Here is a 16,842-nt window from a genome sequence, read left to right as displayed (position 1 = left end):
GGTTGTTTCTGGATCTGCCTAAGTGTGGCCATCTTGCTGATGCAAGTTTTTTTTTTTTTTTAATTTTTGGACCTGAACTTGTGAAACTGAGTTTCAGCAAATTTCAGGACGTGTTGATGCAATCCACATGTAGTGTGCATGAAACTCCTAGTCCATAGCCCCAGGGGCAGGTGGCTCCTTTGATCTTTATAGTTGTAAAGGAAACATTTGGTAATTAGACTTAAAAAGTACCCTGGAGGAAAACAGGAAGGCATTTGTACAATGAAGCGAAACTCTTCTTTTTCTGCCTGAATCTCATTCTTCCAAGAGTAAGAGAGTCTGAAGGAGAATTCTGAGGATAGAAGGAACTTCAGAGGTAATTGTTAGATTGGTTCTTGCAATAACAATAAAAATAGAGGTAAAAAAAATCAAAAATAGCTGTTTATATCAAAGCTTATAACAAAAAGCTTCCATAGTAGTATATTTCAGTCAGACTTCACTGGGTAACAAACCACCCTCAAACCTAATGGCTTTAAGAAAAAACCAAACCAAACCAAAACAAAACAAAAAACGCTTTATTGCTTTTCACTATTCTGAGGGTTTGGCTGGGTGGCTCCTCTGCTGACATCACCTGCTCTTTGCACTTACACGCAGCGTTCGCCTGGAGGGTCAGCTATGGGGTCTATATTCAAGGTGGGAAAATAGACTTCACCTGTTGATGACGGCAGTCACATTGCATAAGTTTGTGGACACAAGAAGCATAATTCTTGAGAGGCCATGTTTTAACAGTCTACCACACTAGGGTTTTTAACACCACCAGTACACAGAATCATCTATTTTGAAACAAAATACTAATAATGGTCTCACTCCTAGAGACTGATTTAAGTTGTCTGGGGTGAAGCTCAGTCATCAACACATTTTAAAAGCTCTCCAGGTGATGAAAATTAAGCCAGAATTAAGAACCCAGGTTTATATTTCAGTGACTGAATTTCTGCAGTTGCAGAATGAGTGAAAGTACTTCGCAGTAAGAATTTCATACAAATGTAAATGATAAAGGGTAAGATGAAATAGAAAACAGAAATAGAAGACAAAAGTATTGAAACAATGTGGATAAAAAAACAGGACAGAGACACTGTCTCCATCAAAACTAGCTATGAATTTCTACCAATAATATCCTACTTAAGAGATATTGGTGATTGATGACTACACATTATATTTGTAGTTTGTTGTATGCATATGTATAGATATGCTTAAATATTTTATTATAAAATCCAGTACACATTTCACTCATTTTGCTGTTTTAGTGTTTCTCAATTGATCCTTTGTATTTTCCCTCTAATACATGGGTTCTCAACATGGGCTGAACTGAGGTAGTTTTTTAAAGAATGCTGACTGATGCATAAGCCCAAACCCAAGAATTCTGATTTAAGTGTCCTGAAATGGGGCCCCAGTATCAATTCTTCAGGTGTTTCTATTGTGAAACCAAGCTTCAGAACTGTTGTTCTAAGATGTCATGTTAAACAAAACTTTTCAAGTATTCTTAAGGAGTGTTCAGCAATGACTCTGATAAATCAATACTGTGCTCTCTCTTAGGGTTCTAAAATAGCTCTATGAGGGCAGAACCCATATCTTGTTCAACTCCGTATGTCCATATCCTGGCACAATGAGTGGCATAAGACATAAACCAGTAATTGATTTATTGAATTAGCACCCCAACCTATTGTTATGTGAATTTGAGTGGTAACTGAATATGCAACAGTTTCTGGAAATACCTTGAATTCATCACAAACTTACTGAGAAATCTACTGTTGGCAAAGAACTGTGCCAGTTGCTTCATATATATATATATATATATATTCATTGTATAAATGCCAAGCCATTTGAAAAAAAAAATGCAATTGGCAGCTACATCCAGGGTAAACTAGTAACTGCAAAATCTTGTATTGCTTGACTACCCAAGTATTAACTGAAATAGTCATCCCCAGCAAACACAGGCAGAGTTTATATAGTGAAACTACTTAAAACAGAGTTTATTAACAGCCAATATTCCTATACTCCATAGCACAGGAGTGACCTACCCAAGGACATGAGTCTCAGGCACCCCAGCCCAATGCCAAACAACTGTCTTTTTTACTCTTAGTTACATTTACCTTCCACATTTGCTCTTACTCCTGTGTTCCAGCATCTGTTGAACTCCTAAATCCTGTCTTAAACTTCTGTTCCCAACAATGTTTAGCCTTTGGAATTTGACTTCTCTAGTTTCAACCCTCCATCCTCTCTACAATACGGCTTAGACTGATTCTCTGACTTTTTTTACTGTCAGTCAATATCCACAAAATGATGCCAGTGGATATCTAGACATGGGGCACTATCCATGATGTCCCACTAGACTGTACCCCATGTAAGCTTTTCCCTCATCCCCAACCCACACAGCTTCAGGTCAGGAAAAAAATAGACTAAGCACTGAAGCTCAAAATCTTCATTATTTTCATGATTTATTTCCAAGCCCTCTAGTCTCCCTACTCTAGAAGGACTGGAGGAGGAAATCAGGAACCACTCACCTTGACTAAACAAGTTTATAGACCAGTGGTCCAAAAGTCCCAGTGTTAAGATCAAACTAGCAATATTTTGATGTACCCCCTCAACAAGTAGAAGCCTAACATCCTGGTATAGTTCAAGGATCAATATATTTTATATATCTACTCTTCTATACCACACACTGGGGCTGCCCCTTCCTGTATCAAAAGAGTATATGGACTCAGGAGATTTCATAAATCAAGTTTTCCAAACTAATATTTGGCATTCTCCTAAATAAGAGAATTAATAAATATTGGAAATGCTGAATTTAGCAAAATCAAGCTGATTTATTTAGTGGAGGTCTTCATAGAGCTTTTATATACACTGTGACTTTCTAGCACCAGGTGGCTCCTAATGCTGCAAAATCAATACTGATGATTTGAAGAATTCTGTGATTTCTCACTAACCATCCCAAATCTGGAGATGAGTAAACTGAATTTATATTATTTTATCTCTTTTTATATCTCACGATTGGCTGGGAAGGCAGGGTAGGAGGTACAGGTGGAGAGGGATGGATTAGAGACTGGGAAAATTGGAGAAATGTTTAGGGCTACTAAATAGAAACAAAGGCTGTGGGGATTCTTACTAAATTGGGGGAGTTACCAAAGCCTTAGGTTATCTCCTCACCATATGAACAGGATATATTTGTGATAAGGTAAAGTGAATTTTGATACAGTATATTATACAAAATCTCAGGGGAGCAAAACTTCATACAACATTGGCTGAACTCTAATCAATTCTAGAAATCTTCTGATGAACTCTAACTGTAGAAAAGCGGATGGAATACAAACTACCCAGCTCAAAAATTGAGCTCAGAGGGGAAAATGAACTAAAATCAAGAAAAATTCATTAATAGCATATAAAAGCAAATAGAATGCCTAGAAAAATGATAGCTTTGTTAAGCATAAGCAATATTTTATGCAGGTAAATGATATAACAATTATAGATATTGTACTATAAAAGTAAAAGAGTAAAAACAATAAGAGTAAAGAAGTAATAATAACAAAATGGAGGTCAATAGCCCTTTCAGGAACAAATGTAACTCAGAGGGTAGGAAAAAATTCATTGAGTGCTATAGAAGAACATAATAAAATAAGAATAAAATAAGTTCTTCATCAACTTAGAAGATGAGATAAAATGGGAGCGTGCAGAATAAGAAAAAAACAGCCTTTTAGAGAACTATGAAATAAATTGGAGACAGCAAGAAAAAATGAATTACTAAAATAGAGGGAAAGCTTGAGGTAATCAAGCAAATGCAAAGGACAAAGCCAAAACATTAAAACAATTAAAGAAAAGATTATAGATATGAAGGACAGATGAAGACAACAATGAAGATATAATAAATCATTCTGAACTATATAATCTCCAAAATAAAAACCAAAATATATCCAAAGATATAATGCAAGACAACATATGAGAAATAAAGGAAAACTTAAATCTGTGTATCTAAAAGACACTATTTCAGGTGAATATACAATGATCAACAAAAAATATACTTTAGCTGTTATTGAATTTCAAAAATAAGAAAAACTCTTCAGGAATTCCCTGCAGGAAAAAAAAAAAAAGTCACATTAGCTTCAGACATCTCCATAGCATTTGTTGCCAAAAAATTTTAGAGCAATACCTACAAAGTTTTGAGAGACAGAAATTATTACCTAAGAATACTATATCCAGTTAAGATATCTTTCAAGAATTAAAATAGACGCATATTTTTAAAAATAAAAAACAGAGGGAATGTAGCAGCTGTGAGCTACTGTAAAAGACCCAGTCAGTATCTAAATTATTAGTAGGCAAGTCAATCAAGGATTCAGGAATGAAGAAGCCAGGGTAAAAGAAGGCTAATTTAATGGCTATTAAACTTGACAATGAACAAACAGTAATATATCATGCAAAAATTGAGAGAGAAAGTGTGAGCAGCATAATACAGAATATGAAAACATTGCATTTAAAACATTTTCCATAATCTTTATTTGTAATGTTGGAGGAATTTTTTGTGAAATGATGCTTCTTATCAAGCAGAAATATGTATTTGAAGTTGAAGGAACTGCAACACATGGTTGAAATTTGAAATATGCTTTTTCATGGCCCAACTCCGGGAGCACCATTCATATTATAATCTCAACAACTAAATGTGGTTGGCCTATAGTCTCACTTCAGTTTTTCTTGTATTAAATTCAAATAAGACCATATTGAATAATTTATTTATAAAAGCATGACATTTACTATCAATATATTTATCAAAGTATTTCTATATGCATATAATATCCCTTTATCAATAAATATGCAAATAAGATATCTTAATGTTTTCCTCCTCTTAAATATTATTTAATTATATTTGGATTTAACTGTTTAATAACTATTTAATTATATGGAGATATGTAGCAATTTATAAGTGATGTTGAGAAGTCAGGAGAAGCTATGGTACTGTTCTTGTCCTTTTCTTTGGTGAATCTGGTTATTTATCTGTCATTCATTTTATCCTTTTTAACATTCCACTCTGTCCATATATGTCTGAATCCTAAAAAATGTTCAGCCTAGATGTGCTGAACATAATTTGTCCCACATACCTAATTCCTTTTCCTAGATTTAATTTCTCTCTCAGAGAGCCTGGAGAAAGCATTCTTATGTGCCATATGACCAACATCATGGCCACACCTTATTAAACAAGGATGGACACCAGGTCTAAGACCAATTCTTTGGTTAGCCGTGAATGAATGAATAATTTGAATCAAAAAGAAATAGAGAATGTAGTAATTGGTGATAGCACTTAAATTAGATCAGAGTGAGGACAGCCACGTTGCGCCATGTGAGAGATGAGTAAGAGAAAAACCTAATTGCTAAAGAAAGGAAAGAATTAGGCACTGTTAGAGAAGAAAAAAAAAATTGGCCAGGCATGGTGGCACATGTCTGTAGTTCCAATTACCCTGGAGGCTGAAGTGGGAGGATTGCCTGGGGAGGTCAAGGCTGCAGTAAGCCATGATGGCACCACTGTATTCCAGCCTGGGTGACAGAGCAAGACCCTGACTTATGGCCGGGCGTGGTGGCTCATGCCTGTAATCCCAGCACTTTGGGAGGCTGAGGCGGGCGGTTCACGAGGTCAGGAGATCGAGACCATCCCGGCTAACATGGTGAAATCCCGTCTCCACTAAAAATACAAAAAAAATTAGCCGGGCGTGGTGGCGGGTGCCTGTAGTCCCAGCTACTGGGGAGGCTGAGGCAGGAGAATGGCGTGAACCCAGGAGGTAGAGCTTGCAGTGAGTAGAGATCGTGCCACTGCACTCCAGTCTGGGCCACAGAGTGAGACCCTGTCTCAAAAAAAAAAAAAAAAAATGGACGCTGGCTTATTTACTTACATAAATAAATAAATAAATAAATAAATATGAATTAGACAGTATTAGAGACCAAGGCAGTGAGAACAGTGAGAATTTGTGAGGCCAAAATTAAGAGGGAGACGCCAAGAAAAAGGAGCCTAGAATTTGAAGCCACTTTTGCCTTGAGGTAAAAACTAGTACCAAATGAGAATACAGTATCTGAAAGGCTAAGAGTTTGAGAAGCTAATCAAAGCTTTCAACAGTCATAATTCAGAGGCACAAAATGTAAGAGTTCAAGGAGTTCCAAGGAAGCGGGGCCATTAAAAACTTCTAGCGTTTAATTAGGAATCTGAAGGGTTACTTGCTAAAGTATAAGAAATAGAAGAACCCTCAAAAGAACTGAAGCCCAGCTTTGAATCATCCCAATCTTTACTGGAATAAGGCGATCTCCTAATTTGATTGCTTGCCAAAAGTAAAAGTAAATCCTCTCTGGAGGAAGAAAACATCATTTAAACTTAAAGCACAAATGCTCAGCACTTAAATAAAAATAACCAAGCATACAAAAAAATAAAAATAAACAAGATTTGACTACAAATGAGAAGGATGAATTAACAAAAACAGAAACACACTGATAGGGTATCTAAATACTAGAGTTTTAGACACAAGTTGTAAATTGTTGATTAATACAGTCAAGCATTTCACTAACAAGCATTACGTCTCTTCTAAGCATTACATAGTGCTGGGATTACAGGCATGAGGCACCTAGCCTGGGCAAGAAAAAATCTTAAAGGCAGACAGGAGAAAACCTCATTACTTTAAAACAGAGCAACAATAAGTCACACAAGGCAACTTTTGATAGAAATAATGGAAGCTAGAAGGGTATGGAATAATATCTTCAAAGTGTTGAGGGGGAAACACCACTAAAAAAAAGAAAAGAAAGAAATGTGATAACATATTATATAACAAAAGTTGAAAATGAAATAATAAAAATGAATCAATCCAATTAACCCAAAGAAGGCAAGAGAAGAGAGTAAAATGAACATAGGAGAGGTTAAATAAATAGAAAAACAATAAGATTATAGACACTTTTTAATCCAAATATATCATTAATTACATTAAATATAAAGGAATACCCCAAACAGAAAAACAAAGATTATTGAACATGAAAAAAAATCTAACAACTATGTAATGCTTAAAAGAGACATAATGCTGCTTACAAGAAATATAATTTAAATATACACATATGCAAAGATTGAAAGTAAAAATGGGAGAAATATACCATCAAACACTAATCAAAATAAAGCTGGTTTACCTATACTAAAACTAGAAAGATTAGATATTACAGAAAACAAACTGAGAAAAAATATTTCACAACGATAAAAGGGTTAATCTACCCTTTAGAATGTTAAAATTCTAAATTTTTATGCACCCAATAACATAGCCTCAAAATATATATAGCAAAATGGACCAAAAAATACACAGAAATAGAGAAATTCATACATGAGAGAGAATGTAGGCCTGCACAGAAGGTTTTATGGGCCAGGCCCGGAAGTAGTGTACATTACTTCTACCCACATTCCATTAATGTTAAGAGTTCTAAGCAGTAGTGGTTCTCATACCAAGTAGGTGATTAAGATTTACATTTGTGGATTGAATAATTTAAGGAGAAATCAAACTCAGTTCTAGAGAAAGTGGCTAGCTGAGACCCAATGAGGAGATTAGGATCTCTAGCCTCCTGTCTAGGATTCAAGTTTAGACTTCATCTTCCATAGAAGCAGCAAGGGGAAAGTGGATAGACTATCCCAGTACCAGAGCCATAACAAGTGTCAATTCAGCAAACTGGCCACATCTGGTGGAGGGTAAGTAGGGAACTGAAGCAAAAAGAGTTGCCCCTAACACACTAATCACTCTCCTGGCCTTTAGACAACTATAGAAAGGCTGAAATAGTCTCTCTTCAGGTCTTATTCATAAGGAAGGAGAGAGAGACTCTAAATAGTACAAGACTATCATGGACTATGATGAGCCTGCAAATAATTATAGATCATGAATGCGAATAGGGAAGGCAGGTTCTGATAAAAGAAGCATTTCTTTTTAGCTAAGTTCAATGTGGAGGACTCTCTCCCACAACTCAAAATTATTTTCTTCTAAGGTGGCTTTCTGTCCCTTATTTTTGAAAGTTTTTTTAACCATACCATCCCCAACTTTTCCGTTGGTAGCTGAAGTCTTTTCTCTTTCCACATTATTTAACCACATCATTCCCACTCCACATAGGTTACAGAATTTGTATTAAAGCTGAGAAAGGAAGAAAACGTCCTGGCCAGACTCTAAGCAGAAGAATAGAGAGGCTAGAGTAAAACATAGGGATTAGCCATCAGAATAGGATAGAAAGGGAGATAGCAAGTGGCCACAGGATGATTAGATCATGAAAACCTGGACTACAAAATGGTGACAGGCACCTGAGATATAAGCACATTTCATAAGCTCTAAGAATTGAGCAACTGATGGTTTATTTTGGAAGAATTAGCAGGAAGAGAAAATAATGTAAATGTGGCTGGACTTATTTCAGTAAGCCTAAGAATCAAGAACTTTCACATACTATTTAGAAATCCATGGTTATGTGGTCAGGCAATCTCAAAATGCTACATGTCAGTCATGTGAAATCTTGGATAGACTTTTGTTGCGGGTAGGAAATTTAAGTTCAAGCTGAACTTTCAAGAGAAAAATTTGGCTGGAATTCTTTACCCTGGAGCCAAGAAAGGAACTTCGGATTCACTAGTCACTGAGGTATTTGTCAAAAATATGAATCCATGGAATTTTAGCCCATTCTTCATATGCTAAAGGCATAGACAGAGCTTAGCTTAAGCAAAAAGGTAAGTTGAAGAGTTTGTACTTTATAACCTACCAAATTTCCTTGTATATCTATATCCTGGCTCCCTTTCTTCTCTATCCTGGAGACACTCATGCTTCACTCCAAAGCTGAAAGCTGTAAAGGCCTGTATTTCTTCAGAGTGTCCTATATACTTAACTTCTTATCTCTGCTTTACAGGTGAAAAAGGATGATCAAGGTGTTTACGTTTGGATTAGCTCCACATAATACAGAGTAAAAGTGGTAGAGCTCATTTGATTTCTTTTCTTTCTTTAAACATTCACTAATTCATTTATTCATTTTCTTAACATGTATTTACAAAGAGCATGTTATGCATAAAGCATCTAACTTTCGCATGGAACTTCATGACTTTTTCAATTAGACTTTTCTTTTAATCCCCATAATAACTCTCTAAGACAGATAGGTTTCTAACATCATTTCACAGATATAGTCTTTAAGTTTCAAAGAGGTTAAGTAATTAGTCTTAAGTCCCTAGGTTTATTAACTGTCAGGGCTAGGACTTGAATCTGGGTCCTCTCGTGATAAATTTGGAAGAACTGCCCATTAAATAGTGCTAAAGGTGTAAAGAAGATAACATATTGTTCCCACCTTCAAAAATATCATGTAAAAACCAGAGACAGATTAAATATTAATAACTATCTAAAGCAATATAGATACTATTAAAACACAGTGCCAATTAAATTAGGTAGACAATAAGTGTCAAGGATTCAGAGAGGAAAAGGATCACTGGTAACTGAGGAATCATGGCAAGTTGCATGAAAGGATCAGACATTGAGATGGTCTTTAGAAATTAAGAAGATTGTGGCTGGGTGTAGTGGCTCATGCCTGTAATCCCAGCACTTTGGGAGGCTGAGGCGGGTGGATCACCTGAGGTCAGGAGTTCAAGACCAACATGGTGAAACACCGTCTCTTCTAAAAATACAAAAAAAAAAAAAAAAAAAAAATAGCCAGGCATGGTGGTGCATGCCTGTAATCCCAGCTACTCAGGAGGCTGAGGCAGGAGAATCACTTGAAGACAAGAGGTGGAGGTTTCAGTGAGCCAAGAGTGCATCATTGCACTCCTCCAGTCTGGGTGACAGAGCAAGACTGTCTCAAAAAAAATAAAAATAAAAAGAAGAAAGAAAGAAAGAAAGAAAAGAAAGAAATTAAGAAGATTTAGGTAGAAAGGGAGGAAGGGGTCTTTAGTGCTTTAATGGCATAGCGGATGACATGAATAGTAACAGAGGTAGAAATAAACACACATGTAAGTAGAGTAATAATAATAATAATGGTTGCTGTTTATTGAAAGGAAACAGCTTAGTGATTAAAAGCATTGCCTCTGAAAACAGACTCCTTAGGTTTAAAACATGTTTCTGGCCCTTACTAGCTTTTAAGATCATAAACTAATTAGCTTTCCTATTTCTTAGTTCTCTCGTCTGTAAAGTTGGGATAATATTACCTATTTTAGGGGGTTGTTATGAGGATTAAATGAGCTTACAAACTATGTAGAAAGTGTGCAAACACTATGTGAGTTATGATATTGTTTGGCTCTGTGTCCCCACCCAAATCTCATCTCAAGGGAGGAAACTGGTGGGAGGTGATTGGATCATGGGGTCAGTTTCCCCTGCTGTTCTCATGATAGTGAGGGAGTTCTCACAAGAGCTGATGGTTTTAAAGTGTGGCATTTCCTCGCTGTCTCTCTCCTGCAGCCATGTAAGACATGCCTTACTTCACCTTTTGCTATGATTGTAAGTTCCCTGAGGCCTCTCCAGCCATGCAGAACTGAGTCAATTAAATCTCCTTTCTTTATAAATTACCTGGTCTCAGGTAGCATCTTTATAGCAATGTGAAAATAAACTAATGCAAGTTAATTAAAAGTTCTGAAAATATTGTAAATATTCTCTACTCCAGGCATTGTACTAAGCACAATTTATTATTTCATTTAATCTTCATAATCCTATCAGATATGTACTATTTTCCCTATGTAACTAATGAGAGAAGTAGAACTACGAGAGATAAATTCCTTAAGATCACACAGCTGGTAATTTGAAAAGCTGGGTTCAGATACAAATGCAGACTATGCTTCTAACCACTACCTATACTTTCTGGGTATAGGAAGCAGTGGGAAAACAAAGAAAAGTAGGTTGAGGCCAAATTATGGAGAGCCTTGAAATCATCAGGCTAAGACGTTTAGATCTTATACTACAGGCAATGGAAAGCCACTAAAGGTTTCTGGACAGTGACATGTTTTAGAGAGATTTATCTAGTCACAGAATTCTGAATGAATTAGAAAGCTCTGGGCCATAAGAATATCCAAGCATATCCAAAATCAATTTGAAGAATGTAGGGCTTCGTGGTTGTTGCTATTGTTGTTCTTTGAACTTACTCGTAAAGATTCATCCATCTCTGTGACCCCATTTAGTCCCTAAGCCGTAATGTATAATAGCTTCAATACCAAGTAACCATAATTAATAATAGCTTCAACACCAAATAACCAAAGGAAATATTAAGAAATCTATTGGCTGATTCCTAAAACCACCCAAACCAAACTGTCCTGTACTTTAGCTGCATAAATACGGGTACAGAAATTTATGTATATTTTTATTTCCTTTGTGGTCTACACAAAGGAACCTGAACTAGAATATGAATCAATGTGTGTAATTTCTCTGCATTTAATAGCCCTACTCACCTACCAGATGTCATCCCCAACTGTAAAGCATTGCTGGAGAAAGCCATTCAACCAGAGTTGCTACTTCTACAAGCTTATGATCTTCAGCCTCAGCTGGGATTCAAATGCTGCCAGGCAGCGTTTCTTGGCAGCTCTGATTAGATATCTCTCCTTCTCTTTCAGCAGCTATTTCAAATTTTCACCATTCTTAAGCCTTCTATATCTCTTCCTCATCCCACCATCACTGATACCTCCTACTCTACACACACGTGCTCAACAAATGACCTTTTCTGTGTTTTACTAGGAAAATAAACTTAAATGCAATGAAGTAGGAATTTCTAAGCTCCTCACTTGCCACCATCATAAATTTATATGTAAACCACTTATTTTTATGTCTTTTCCTCTTGGAGCGGTAAAAAGACGTCCTTCCCTATGTGCAAAGCTAATCTTTTCATCTATACTCTGGATTCCCTCCCAACTCTGTGATATCACTCAACCAATTAATGCATCTCAATTTAAAATTTTCCATCTTCCCTCTCCACTACCTCTTTCCTTTTAGCAAATTTTCTTAGAGTTCTACTAGTTAAAAGCCTCTTTTAATCCATCTCCCCTGACGTCCTTCTCCATCTCCCTCATTCTTTCCTTTCAAAGTCTAGTTGCTTGAAAGAAGATCCTTATATTCCTTGGGCTCCTTCATCTCTTCATCTAGTCTTTTGATTTTTCTTGTTCACAGAATTGGATTGCTCATAACCCTTGGTCTATGGCACACTCATTGGTTCATCTATGGCCCACTTTTAAATAGTTAGTTAGTCAGAGACTGCCTGCTCTCTTCCCCCACTCTCTCCTGCCTTACACTTTCCCTTATGTGTTTTTCCCGAAGAACACTCTCTTAATGAATTTCATAACCTAAATTCCTATCTTGTGGTCTGCTTCTAGAAAAACTAACCAAAGATACTAAAGCTGATAGAGAAGAAAGATAAACAAAAAGCCAGAAACAGTGGTGAAATCTTGACACTACCACACTAATCCTGGACTGTCTAACTCTGGGCTTCTTGTTATGTAAGAAAAATACCTTCCTATTTGGTTAAGAACCTGTAGCTGGGCTTCCTGGACTTACATGAGAGCATATCCCCAAAATCCCAAAACTATCTTCTCAAGCCCAGATCATTCTTCTAAATTCCAGATACACAAATCTAAGTACTTTAGTAACATCTCCATTTAGTACTTCAAACCCATCTTGCCCAAAACTGAACTTATTTTCTCTCTAAATATGCACTTTCTGTATCTCAAACAACAGTGAATGCCACCCCTAACTGTTCAATTGTCCCGAACAAAATTCCAAATTACAAACAAAACCCTATATCTCTTCTTAGCAATTCCTTCCACACCTCTCCATATCACATTCCTCTCTATCATTGCCCCAGGTGTATTTAAGCACTAGGTCCAGTCCCGTGGATTCAATCTCATAAATATATACCTCAAATATATTCTTTCCTCACCATTCCTACTGCCACTGCCTCTGCCTTACTGCAAGCCCTCAGTATTTTGCTGTTTGATAACAACCTCCTACCTGGTCTGCTTGCCTGTTATCTTTATCTTATCCAATTCATTCCTTACCCCACTTCCATTAGATGGATTTTAGGTTGGCAGGAGACAAAAAGTATTCTTTTCTCTTCCAACAAGTATTCTTCATGGTAAAATAGGATAAATTTGAAGTGGTTATTTCCTGAAAGAGAAAGAAGAAAGAGAAAGAAAAGAAACTAAATTCAACATCTTGTTTCACAGATATAGTTTAAGGATATGTACAAGAAAAGATGGGGTTCCATGAACTGCATTAATACAGTAGAAGCAGAAACTTTGAGCCAGAAAGGCCTAGGAAACCCAACAACCCTTCTCTTCCCTACTTTTCCACCAAATTCCCAGAGAGATAGGGAAGGACACAGGACTGCAATTACTGTGGTTTGAACCTCAAGCAAATTTCATTCAAATTTCAGATGTCCTCCTACCTCTCTGATTGCTGAGCTACAACCCAAATCTGGTTTCATTTGTCTACTTAGAATTTTTCAATGATTTTCTGTCACCATCAGGAAAGATGTCTTGGATTAACCCTATAACTCAGCTGCAGCAAACTACCCTGCAAACCTAGACCACTGCTATGATCTGAATGTTTGTGTCCCACCAGAATTCATATGTTGAAACTTAATCCCAATGTCATAGTATTTGGAGATAGGATCTTTGGGATGTGATTAGGTCAAGAGGACACAGCATTCATGAATGAGATTTGTGCCCTCATAAAATAGATCCCAGAGAGCTAGTTGTCCCCTTCCACCATGAGAGGACACAGTGAAAAGGCACCATTCTCTGAACCAGGAAGTGGGCCCTCACTAGACACCAGATCTGCTGGTACTTTGGTCTTGAACTTCCTAGCCTCCAGAACTGTGAGAAATAAAGTTCCATTATTTATAAGCCACCCGGTCTATGACATTTTGTTATAGCAGCCAGAAAAGACTAAAACAACTACACTACCCCAGTCACACTACCTCATGCTTCCATGCCTTTTTATGTGCTGTTGCCCCCTGGCTGGCATACCATTTTGTTCTACCTTTTCTTCCCTACTGATAAGTTCTATTTGTCCTAGAGATGCAGTTCAAAGCTTCTCTTGACCTATAAAGTCTAAATGCCCTTCAACTGGATTGCAATATTACTCTAGGTAAACTTCTGTCAAAGCATTTCTAGACGAGATCAGGCGCGTTCAGGGTGGTATGGCCGTAGACCTGTCAAAGCATTTCTAAAGCTATGTAATATTCCAATGGACTGGGCAGAGGGAAAAAAGCTATATAGTAGTATCTGTGAAGCTGTGAACACCTTGGAGGAAGAAAGTACAATTCTGTATTCCTCTGTGCCTCACATACAGTATGTATTCCTTCTCCAGAGCTTATTTAATGAATTTTTTTCACCATTTACTAAGGACTTACTATTATCCAGGTTCTGTACTAAGGGTTTTATACGTTTTTTTCAATACTCACAAAAACTCTATGAATTAGGTACTATTATTAATCTCTATTTTATAAATGATGAAAGTAAGGCACATAGAGGTTTAGTGGTATATCCAAGTTCACACAGCTAGTAAGTGACTAAGCATATGTCAATAATCAATATCAAGTTCAATAATAATAAACATTTATAAATGTTTTGAAGTAGAAATGGCCATATGAGAATACATACAAGTAAGCCAAAAACTATACTTATTCATTTATTCAAAAATGTTTACTGAGGATATATTAAGTGTTAGATACTTTTCCAGGTGCTTAGAATACAACAATTAGCTAAAACAGTACCTGCTCTCATAAAGATTACATTCCAGTTTGTGGAGACAGACAATAAACAGGTATATAGAAATGACAGAGAGAGAGAGGGGGGAGAGAGAGAGAGAGAGAGATTCATTAAGTGCTATGAAGAAATATAAAGTAGGGTAAGGAATATGAAGAACTGGAGATGGATAAGTGAAGGAGGTCTGTTTCTTATGGGGTGGTAAGGGAAGGCCTTTCTGATAAAGTATCTTTTGAGCACAGACATGAATGAAATGAAGAGTCTTGTAGATACCTGGAAGAAGAATATTACATTGCTCATTCTCTGGGTAAGTAGGAGAGACAGAATGTTCACATCTCAATTGAAGTGTTGCATAGTTTTACTGGAGATCTGTTACTTTTCATTTATTTAAAGAAAATATATGATCATTTATGGAGAAAAGAGAAAACCCATAGAAAGTTCATCGTGGATGAAATATATGGAAAAATAAGTATAGTCATGTTAGTCTACCAATTAGGAGAGCTAGGATAAATTAAAAATAAAAATAATTGTACTAAAAGTTAAAACCAGGTAAATCTAAAACTTCAGGACCCCAAAGCTACCACTCAAAACAGCCCAATATCAACTGAAATGGATGTCCAGTCCAAAGATACACCAAAAAGTAGATGCATTCAAATAGCATTTAAGTCTAAAGCTAAGTGCTCATTTGCCAAGCAGACAGGCTATTAAAAACCTGTGGTTTTGGGTGTTTTCAACTGAACTTGAATTTTCAGATGTATAAATTAGTTTACCTCCTTGGAAAGACATGATTTCCTGTTTTGAAGAGAAATGTAGGCTTCTAAAAGCTTACTTAAAAGGTTCAAAAGGCTACTTGGGCATCAAATAACTATTAAAAACAATATTTTGACTATTTAAGTGTAAACGAATCAGAAACATATGGATTAAATTTCCCTTAAATTGCACATGCACCAAACTTAAGAGTAAAAGCATGGGTGAAACCTGTTTTGGATTTCAGTGAGCCCAAAACATTTGAAAAATCATCTGAGATGATCAGTGAACTCAAAAGTACAGCTGGATTCATCATTCCTTAATTCATCCCTGTCCTATGCTTCTGGTCTTAATATAAGGAAGGGTGTAAGTACACAAATAGCTTAGAGGTAAAATGTCTAAACCTAAATTTAAATGAGATTTTAAAAGAGAGAGAAGGAGAAATTGTTAAAATCTTTTTGAAACCTGTATTTAAAGATAAAGTCTTTATGTTAAAGAAAATCTGAAATATTATTTAGACTCCTTGTACAACTTATTTTTGAGTCTCTAATTAAAGATTGAATTCACATGATTCTAGGATGATAATAAACCAACTTTTTAAACATATATTATGTTCTAGTCACTGTGCTTAGCACTGTCACATTCATTATTTCTTCATTTAATCTCACCGAAAAATAGCTTTAGGTCCCTGTTATACACAGAGGAGACAAGATATTTGTTGTTTACTCAATCTTACTGTTTTCACCTTGAGCTGTTTACAATTAACAACCTGAATCAACTAACAAAAATATTATAATTTCCTCATCAAAGTAAACTAACATTAAGAATTGAAGTCCTTAGCTACTACTAGTAGAACTACACAGTACTGGGAGACTGCATAGAAAGTAGTTAAGAGCACATGTTTTTGGGTAGCAAGTTGTTTAGTCTTTTTGTACCTAACTCCTTTGTATAATTGGAAAATACTTGTCCCATAAAATAAAATCGCTGTGAATATAAAATGGGAAGTTGTATGTAATATGCTGAAAGTAACTGCTTAATGAAAGAAAACTATTGCTTAAGAAATATGTGTATATTCATGTGCTCAATAATTATTTCTTCCAACAACGTCTCAGAGCCAGACTGTGTCACTTCCTGTAACTCTTCCTAGTATGGGCATCTCTCTTCTCTCTCTAGACTCCCTAGGCCTAACTCTTCACCATGCACTGAGTAGATAATTAATGATTTCCATACCTGTTGAAAAGATTGCTTGGAACTACTTCCATCACAAGTTACAACATCCACCTTATGGACTGTATCCTGCAGGATACCGTGCTGGCTACTTGAAGATGGAGGCTACTTCAGCATGTATCAGGCCAGAAACTACC

The sequence above is a fragment of the Nomascus leucogenys genome, chromosome 12, assembly GCF_006542625.1.
Source record: "Nomascus leucogenys isolate Asia chromosome 12, Asia_NLE_v1, whole genome shotgun sequence".
In the NCBI taxonomy this organism is placed as follows: domain Eukaryota; kingdom Metazoa; phylum Chordata; class Mammalia; order Primates; family Hylobatidae; genus Nomascus; species Nomascus leucogenys.
The sequence above is the reverse complement of the archived record's forward strand: the minus strand, read 5'-3'. Positions refer to the sequence as shown.